Below are 9,451 nucleotides of genomic sequence, written 5' to 3'. Positions count from 1 at the left end.
AATATCCCATGCCAGGCGGATCGATGACGTATCAATATTCGATGGACCCGACCATGCAATGGTGGCCAACTTCGCCAAGGTTCTATCCTCAGCCATACATGTATCCACCTATGCAGCCGATGTATCCCGCTATGCTTATTAGGCCGGACATGACGACTGCCGAGACAATCCCGGTAGTCCCACCCGCTCTGCACCGCTCACAATCCGAGCGTCGATCCCGTGGTTCTGAAACTACGCCCATGGTGCAGGCTCGGAGGCCAGCGTTGTCTCGGCTTAGTACATTTGACCAGCCTAGGGGGGTGCCACAACCGAACACATCGCGAACCAGCGCTTTTGATCGCATCGACGACCCCGATCTCCGACCCCATGGACGAGTCACCCGAGGACCCCAACCAATGAGCATTTCGGCGACTAGCCATTCAAGCGAGACAAGTTCTTCATACACGAAGCCAAAAAAGGACCGCCACGCTGGGAGCAGCCGAGGCCTGGCCCGGGGGGTGTTAGACCAAGTCCGAGCGGAGTTCAACAAATGGAAAAGGAAGCAAGCTGAGTCTGGCCCAAGGGGAATGGAGAGCAATCTACTCCGAGCACCTTTTGTTCAAGACATCATAAACCAGCCGTATCCCATGGATCTTCGAGTGCCAGGAAGCAAAGACTATTGCGGGCGTACCGACCCGGAAGAGCATGTCAACTCCTACTACGGAAACATGTTGATGATGGGAGTATCTGACGCGGTGATGTGCCGAGCTTTCTACTCAACCCTGTCGGGTCAGGCGGCTGAATGGTTCGCATCTCTCGAACCAGGCTCCATCGCCGACTTTTCCGAGCTAGCAGGGAAGTTCGTTCACCGCTTTGCCGTCTCGAGGGCTGCTAAGAAGCACTTCACTTCCTTGGAAAAGGCCAAGCAACGGGAGGGCGAGTCCTTGACCCTTTTCAGTGAAAGGTGGAAGGCCGCCGTGGCGGAGATAGAGCCGGTAGACGATCGCACCGCGGTCAACTTATTGCTCTCTGCGCTACGGGCGGGGCCTTTGTATCAGGACCTCGTTCTCAATCAGCCGAACACCTACCAAGAGGCCTTGAAGAGAATGACCGACCATGCGGTAGCTGAAGAAGCCAACGCTGCCAAGCGCTTGTTGGAATTCGGAGGACAAGGTCGGAGAGACGTGAGGCGGCAACCCGACCCAAGGAGGAAGGATCAAGATGGAAACCCAATCTACACCCCCTTATCGAGACCGATTGGGGAAATCTTGGAGTACGCACAGTCTTGCAACATGATCCAACTCCCAGCCCCGGCGAGGGATGGCCCCGACAAAGATAAGTACTGCGCCTATCATAGGAACCGGGGACACGAGACCGATGAGTGCCACGTCCTGAAGGGGTTGATTGAAGATCTTTTGCGTTCGGGAGAACTGGCGCACTTTGCTGCAGAGAAGAAAAGGAGCCGACGCTGGGGGTAGAAGAAATACTTCAAGAAGTCTGACAAATAGCAGAAAGATAAGGGGCCCAAACCCGACCATGACCCTCCTGCCGCCGAGTCGAAACAGATCATTCATGTTATTTTCGACGAGCCTGGTCGAGGGACTTGCTCGTATGCTCGATCGGCACCAGTCAACCCGAGAAGAGAATGAAGAACGAGCCCATAACCTTCACTGACCAAGACCTCCCCCTCGGAGGAGACCAGTCCGCCGAGGCGTTAGTCATCACCGTTGATATCTGCGGAGCTGAGGTCCGAAGAGTGATGGTAGACACCGGCAGCAGCGTTAATGTGTTGTACTTGGAGGCCTTCTAGAAACTGAAGATCGAAAGGTCAGCCTTAACATCGGTACGAACGCCGTTGTCGGGTTTCACGGGCGACATGATCCACCCAGAAGGAATAGTCGTCCTCCCTGTAGAGGTCGAAGTCTATCCCAAGATCTTAAAGGTAGATATGGAGTTTATTGTTGTCAATCTGGCATGCGTGCAGAACGTCATCTTAGGCCGACCAGGGATAGCCCAGATGAAGGCGATCATCTCCATGCCTCATCTGTGTATGAAGTTCCCGACTTCGAAAGGTGTCGGGACAGTCCGGGGAGACCCGCGATCAGCCAAATTGTGTTACGTCCGGGCAGTAGAGAAACAAGCCGCGAGCACGTCTCGCGTGAACACCATTGCCCGTCGGAAAGATGAAGAAAAGAAGGAACAACCAGGGCCATCCGAGCCCGTCGAAGAAGTGCCCTTGGATCAAGGTCGGCCTGAACTATGCATCAAAATTGGAACGTCTCTTAACCCAGACCTTAGGCGGTCGATCCTTACAGTGCTGCGAGAATTCGCCGACATTTTCGCCTAGGGCCCGGAAGACATGCCCGGGATTGACCGAGCCGTGATTTGCCATCGGTTGTCCGTAAGCCCGACCTCTAAGCCTGTTAAATAGAATCAGAGACACTTGTCCGTCGACCGACGCGAGTTTGTCAAAGGGGAAGTCAAAGCCTTGCTTTCGGCGGGTCACGTCCGAGAGGTTACGTACCTGGAGTGGGTCGCGAACGTAGTCCTGGTGCCCAAGCCCCCGGCTTGGCGAATGTGCATCGACTACACCGACCTAAACCGCGCCTGCCCCCTCGACCCGTATCCACTCCCGAGCATTCACCAGATGGTCGACGAGACGGCGAGAGCGGAACTCATGAGCTTCATGGATGCTTTTAAGGGGTATCATCAGATCATGATGTCCGAGGCCGATGAGGAGAAGACAGTGTTCGTGACACCGGATGGATTATACTGCTACCGAGTGATGTCGTTCGGATTGAGGAACGCAGGGACTACGTACCAACGAATGATCAACTCGGTGTTCGGGGGATTGTTGGGAAGGTCGATGGAGGCTTACATAGATGATATGATTGTCAAGAGCACTGCTCGAGCCGACCACCCAGACCATCTCCGAGCGTGCTTTCAAATAATGCGCGAACACCGATTAAGATTGAACCCGAAGAAATGCACCTTTGCCGTGCATACTGGAAAGTTTTTGGGCTACATGATGACCAGACGGGGGATAGAGCCAAACCCGACCAAAATTCAAGCCATCTTGGATATGAAGCCCCCGACCAGCATCAGGGAAGTGCAACAACTCACCGGCCGACTGGCAGCGCTCAGCCGATTCCTCTCCAAGCTGGCGGATCGGGCACATCCCTTCTTCAAGATCTTAAAGAAGTCCCACGGTTTTACTTGGGATGATGACAGCCGAGCGGCGTTTGAAGATCTCAAAGCTTATTTAGCGTCCCCGATCGTCCTGTCGAAGCTTGAGCCGGGAGAAGATCTGGAGGTATATCTTGCTGTTTCAGATCGGGCCGTCAGTGCGGTCCTGTGCCGAGTTGATCATGAAGGAGTACAGCGGCCAGTATACTATGTGAGCCACGCTTTGCAAGGACCAGAATTCCGATACACCCAACTGGAGAAGGTGGTGTTCGCGCTAGTCATTGCGGCGAAGCGATTGACGCCTTACTTTCAAGGTCAGAATATCCGAGTATTAACAGATCAGCCGATCGGGGCCATCCTCAGGACCTCAACCTCTTCGGGACGTCTAGTTAAGTGGGACATGATGCTGACGCAATTCGCCTTGGAGTATAAACCCCGACCGTCCATCAAGGCCTAGGCTCTGGCTGATTTCATGGTAGAGTGCACCGCGTGGGATACCGAAGCTGACCCGAATGATCCTCAAACCCCTGAATGGTGGGAAGTCAGTACCGATGGGTCCAGCGGGAAGAAAGGAGCAGGAGCGGGGATAGTCATCATGACCCCCGAGGGCTTTAAGGCTTATCACGCTATCTTGTTCCACTTCTCGCCGACCAACAATGAGGCCGAGTATGAGGCCCTAATCGCCGGACTACAGCGGGCGAGACAGCTAGGGGCGAAGACTATCCGAGCTAAAACGGATTCCGAGCTAGTCGTCGGGCAGGTTAACGACGAGTTCGTCACCAAAGGGGATAAGCTGATAGTCTATAAAGATCGGGTGCTGACCGTCCTGCAACAGTTTGAGGCCCACAAACTCACCCACATTCCCAGGTCTGACAACGCTGATGCGGACATGTTGTCACGGTTGGTACATGAGGCTCCCGAGCACATATCGAAGATAACCCATATCGAAGAAGCGTCTGCGCCGTGCATCGATCTCCTTGAGGTTAGGCCAGTCGAAGTGGAACAAGACTCGTGGATTACCGACCTCAAAGAGTACCTCCAAGATGGGAAATGCCTGAAGAAGAAGACCGAGCGCGGAAGGTGAGGCTCCGAGCGCCCAGGTTTCAGATCGTTGACAATCGCTTATACCGGCGATCTTATGGGGGCCCGTTGATGAGGTGTTTGAACGCATTCGAAGCCGACATCGTCATGAAGGAACTACACTCGGGACTATGCTCGGCACACCAGGGGAGCAGGTCGCTCGCACGACGGATTATGGTTATGGGGTACTATTGGCTGTCCATCCAACTGGATTGCGAAAACCTCGCCAGAACATGCAAGCCTTGCCAGAAATTTGCAAGGGCACCCGGTCGGCTAGCGACCTTCTACCAGCCGATCAGCACAGCGATACCATTCGCTCGCTGGGGGGTGGATATCATAGGGCCGTTCCCGATGTTGGCAGCACGGAAGAGATTCGTGATCGTGGCTATCGATTATTTTTCGAAATAGATCGAGGTAGAACCTTTGGCGACCATAACGGCTCAACAGTGCGAACACTTCGTATGGAGGAACGTCATCGCCTGGTTCGGAGTCCCCGTGCACCTGATCACGGATAATGGAAGACAGTTTGAGAGCCAGTATTTTCAAAACTTCCTAGCTACGGTCGGCACGAAGTCCATCCGATCATCCGTGGCGTACCCCCATGGAAATGGGCAGGTCGAGAACGCGAACCGAACGGTCTTAGATGGGCTGAAGAAGAAGCTATTTGATGCCGGTCGAAGCTGGGCAGACGAGCTGTCATATGTGTTGTGGGCATATCGGACCCCTCGGGAAGCCACTAAGGAAACTCCCTTTGCATTGGTTTATGGGGCTGAAGCCCGGCTGCCGATCGAAGCCTGGATCCCGACCTCTCGAGAGCGCGGCTACGCTGAGAATGACAACGAGCGAATGATGGTCGCTGAGCTGGACGCCTTGTAAGAAAAGCGAGAGGTCGCGGCTCGGAGGATAATCGAATACCAGAACAAAATAAAGCAGACCCGCGACCTCCGAGTTCGGTTGAGATATTTCCAGGTGGGAGATTACGTCCTTCGAGAGCGGAAAGCTAGCCGACCAAATGAGGGCGGAAAGTTCGCGCAAACCTGGGAAGGGCCGTATGTCATCTTTGCCGTAATCCGATCCGGCACTTACAAGTTGGAAACCACCACGGGAAAGCCTGTAGATCGGATATGGAACTCGGAGCATTTAGTCCTATTCCACCATTAGATTAGGATGGTTGATGATGTAACCGGGCCAAAAGAAGCCCCCCAATGTAATGAGTTTATGTTGATTGAATGAAGGGCTTCGGCTCAGATTGTCTAGACATCATTGCTCTGACCTAAGGGTCAGCAGGCCGACGGGAGTAAGGTGCCCGAGTATGTTGGTCTACCGACCTTGTGGCCTTCGAGGCCGATGGGAGCAAGGTGCCCATCTCGGGAGTAAGGTGCTCGATTATGTTGGTCTGCCGACCTTGTGGCCTTCGTGGCCGATGGGAGCAAGGTGCCCATCTCAGGAGTAAGGTGCCCGATTATGTTGGTCTGCCGACCTTGTGGCCTTAGAGGCCGATGGGATTGAGGTGCCCATCTTAGGAGTAAGGTGCCCGATTATGTTGGTCTGCCGACCTTGTGGCCTTCGAGGCCGATGGGAGCAAGGTGCCCATCTCGGGAGTAAGGTGCCCGATTATGTTGGTCTGCCGACCTTGTGGCCTTCAAGGTCGATGGGAGCAAGGTGCCCATCTCGGGAGTAAGGTGCCCGATTATGTTGGTCTGCCAACCTTGTGGCCTTCGAGGCCGATGGGAGCAAGGTGCCCATCTCGGGAGTAAGGTGCCCGATCGAGTTGGCCTCTGAGGCCGATGGGAGCAATGAGCCCATCTTGGGAGCAGGGTGCCCGATCTTTTAAGCTTAAGGTTAAGATAAAATAACCAGCGTATGAAGCAAAATCGAGAATGTTATTAATTTGAGAAGTTCAAAGCGCTCGGCACAAGGGCGGGCCGAGCTCCGCCAGTTCAAAATATTACAAAATTCTTTCACACCGGCCAATCATTCAGAAGGACCCGGCTTAGAGTAAGGTTTGGGGCCGGGATCGGCCACTTCGCCGGGGAGTAGGGCCAGCACCTCAGGGAGGTCGGTCTCTTCGAGGCCCTCGGTTAGGGCCGTGTGGACTTGCTCCTGTATGGCTTGGCAGCCAGAAGAGAAAGCCCACTGCCCGTAGACCCACATGAGCCGGTCTCCGACTTCCGTGTTGATGAAGGCGGTGAGGAACTCTTTGGCTATAGCCTCGTCCGTGCATATGAACCGAGTGAGGCTGCTGGCGTCTTTCATTTTGTCTATGGCCTCCTTCTCGGCCCGCTCTGCCTTCTCGGCCTCGGAAAGTTTCTTCTCCGCCTTCTCGGCTCGATCCTCAGCAGCTCCGAGCTCTTTCTCCAGCTCTTGGATCCTTTTCTCGGCCGCGGTGACCTGCTTCTGGAGGGGCACGACCTCTTTCTCCCAGATGCCTTCCAAGGCCCGGGCCCGACAGGAGAGGTCGGTCGTCGTGTGAGTTAGCTGAGAAGGCAAAGGGGGGGTTAGACACCTGTGACCGATCGGGGGCTGATAAGCTTCTTAGTAACTAACGAACTTACCCGAAGGATGTCCTCGGCAATCTGTTCGCCGAGACGGTTGCACGACCACCCCATGATGGTCTCCATGCCTGGCACCTTGTCCCTTATCTGGTCGACAAGGATGGCAGCCAACGCGTCCCTCTCGCACAGGCCTTCTTGCAGCTCGGACGGTCGGCTCCCAAAGGAGCACTTTGTGCGCTTCAGGGTAAGAACCTCCTCGACCTCGGGCTCTTGTCGTTCTTCCTTCCCCCGCCAGCTTTGGCCGGGAGCGACTTGGAGGTCGGATGTAGTAGCGCCTCCCGACGAGGTGTCGATCGGGGTCGGAGCGGAGACGTTGGTGACCGGGGAATCGGTGACCGGCTTGGCGGCGGCCTTCTTCGACCCGAGAGCTATCTTGGTTTTGGGGCGAGGGGCAGCTGCTGGAGCGACAAAAGCTTTATTAGGCGCCATGTCTGCACAAACAACAAAGAAGGGTTAGTTCGGAAGGTTGAACCCCTAAAAACAGATCCGAAGGGGTTAGAGACGGGCGGAGGCAATTTTGTCGACCTTGGCTCGGCTCGGCCGACGGAGTTTTAGTGACCCGGGTGGCGATCGGCACTGGTTCATACTTCTCGCTTCGGCCGTAATCTGGGGGCTCGAGGTTGGCATTTTTATAGCCCTCCAGGGTGCGGAAGATGAGGTACTCGTACACCTCCGAGGAGATCTTCGCGGCCGCATCGGTTAGAGCCTGGGTCCGCTTCGGGAAGCTGTGCTCGGTGAAGTGCGTGGACCACACTCGGGGGACCAGAAGCTTCCACTTGTACTCGACTGAGAGTATTCGGTTTTTCCACCCCTTGTTACTATCGGGAACGTTTGTGAGAGTGCAGTGGTGCCCCCGAGACTAGAGCATGAGATAACCTCCGCCGTGCTTTGCCGAGAGGGGTCTGACGGCGTAGAGAAAGTTGAACAGCTCCATGGTGCACACCAGCTTGTGCCGAGTGCAGATCTGAGGGAAACACGCGATCATCCGATAGGCGTTCGGGATGATCTGCCCGGGAAGAACCTCGTAGTACCTCAGAAAAGCGAGAAGGAAAGGAGAAAAGGGAAAGGTCAATGGCGCCTTCAGGGAATCTAGGTGGATCCCGAGCCAGTCATCGATATGCCGATCGATCACGTTGCCGAGCGAACGGCTGACCTTATAAGGCACTTTACCGCGCAGTAGTGCGTGAATCTCGTCGGTCTCGGCACGAGTGAGCAAACACTTTTGTTGCTGAACGACCTCGCTGTTCAGGAAGAGCATCTTCTTTCGGGTGGTGGAAGGCTCGTTGTCAGCCTGGTCGGCCTCCGTCGGGTTTGGAACTGACGAGCTGGCCACAGTTGGGGCAGGTAATGCCGACGGTCGGCGAGGGTTCGGCGCTGATGAACTCGCCTCGCCCGGGGCTGGGAGAGCATCAGGGTTAGGACGAGGCCTCGGGGCCCGAGACTCGCCCTGGGTCGCGCAACTCCCGAGGGACGCCTCTTCGGCGTAATGATGCAGCAACGTCCTCCATGGTGCGAGGGCTGAGATGGGGGAATAGCGCCGAGACCACTACCCGTGGCGATTTGCCCCGGCCTGCTGAGCTGACGTCCTCGGTAGAAGCCGAGGTTTGTTAAGGCCCTTCGTTCTCCTCGGTGTTGGGGGAGACGTGCTCCACTTCATCGATCTGGTTGAAAGTGGAACCACCCGTCGAAGGAGAAAAGCTTTCGTTCCCCGCTTCGTCGCCCTCGTCGTAGTCCCGACCAGATATATTTTGGCTGTCCGAGCCCGACATCCTAATTCCTATTTAAGCGAAGGGATTGGGGTTCAGCTATTGGACGCGGGAGCCGACCTAGACTATGGGGTCTATGTTGCCAAAAGAGCAAAGAGAAAGTACTTACCGAGTGTAAAAGTGGCAGAGGGTAGTGAAGACTTTGCGGTGTGAACAGCGGTCGCCCTTGTTTTCGCTCGGGAAGCTCTGATCTCCGGATAGCTGTGATGGCGAAAGTAGGCGTCGAAGAGGGGAGCGGCTATTTATAGGCGCGGAGCGAGGAAGGCTAGTCATCGCTTAGGGTGGCGGTTCAATTTTCGAGGGTTTTCCCGCCAAAGGCGTTCTCCGCCGTGAGTGAGTCCCCACCGAGTTCCTGTGCGCCCGCGCGAGAAAACCATCACGATAAGCAGCAATGCGGTCAGCTCGACGTGAGTTTTCACCCCAAATCACTCCTTCGCGCTCGCACTCGTCGCGCTTTGGGGTGAGGGGGCTAGATGATAGTGAATATACTCCAGGACCGGTCAGATACACTCCGAACCCGGTCGGAAGGCGTTAAGGTCGGGCGACCGGCTGGTCGGGAGGATCGCTGTAAGGTCGGATGTCAACGTGGCGTGCCATGGCTGCCATGTACTCCCTCCCGCTTGGGCGCAGAGTGAGGCGGGCGCATGCGCGCCACGTTTCCGTCATGCCGGAGGCCCGGCAACCGCGCTTTTCTCCCTTATAAATAACGCATTTATGAGGAGAGAGAGGATCTTTTGGCCAATTCTTGATTAAGTCTTGAGGAGAGCTCGGACAGTAGGGAAGCCCACTGCCGACCTGCCGAGCCCTTCAAGCCCATTTTTGTACTGTAAACCGGGTTTGGATCCTTGAGGCAATAACAGATCGTATTTTCCAGTTTTAGCTTGG

The sequence above is a fragment of the Ipomoea triloba genome, chromosome 8, assembly GCF_003576645.1.
Source record: "Ipomoea triloba cultivar NCNSP0323 chromosome 8, ASM357664v1".
NCBI lineage: Eukaryota > Viridiplantae > Streptophyta > Magnoliopsida > Solanales > Convolvulaceae > Ipomoea > Ipomoea triloba.
The sequence above is the reverse complement of the archived record's forward strand: the minus strand, read 5'-3'. Positions refer to the sequence as shown.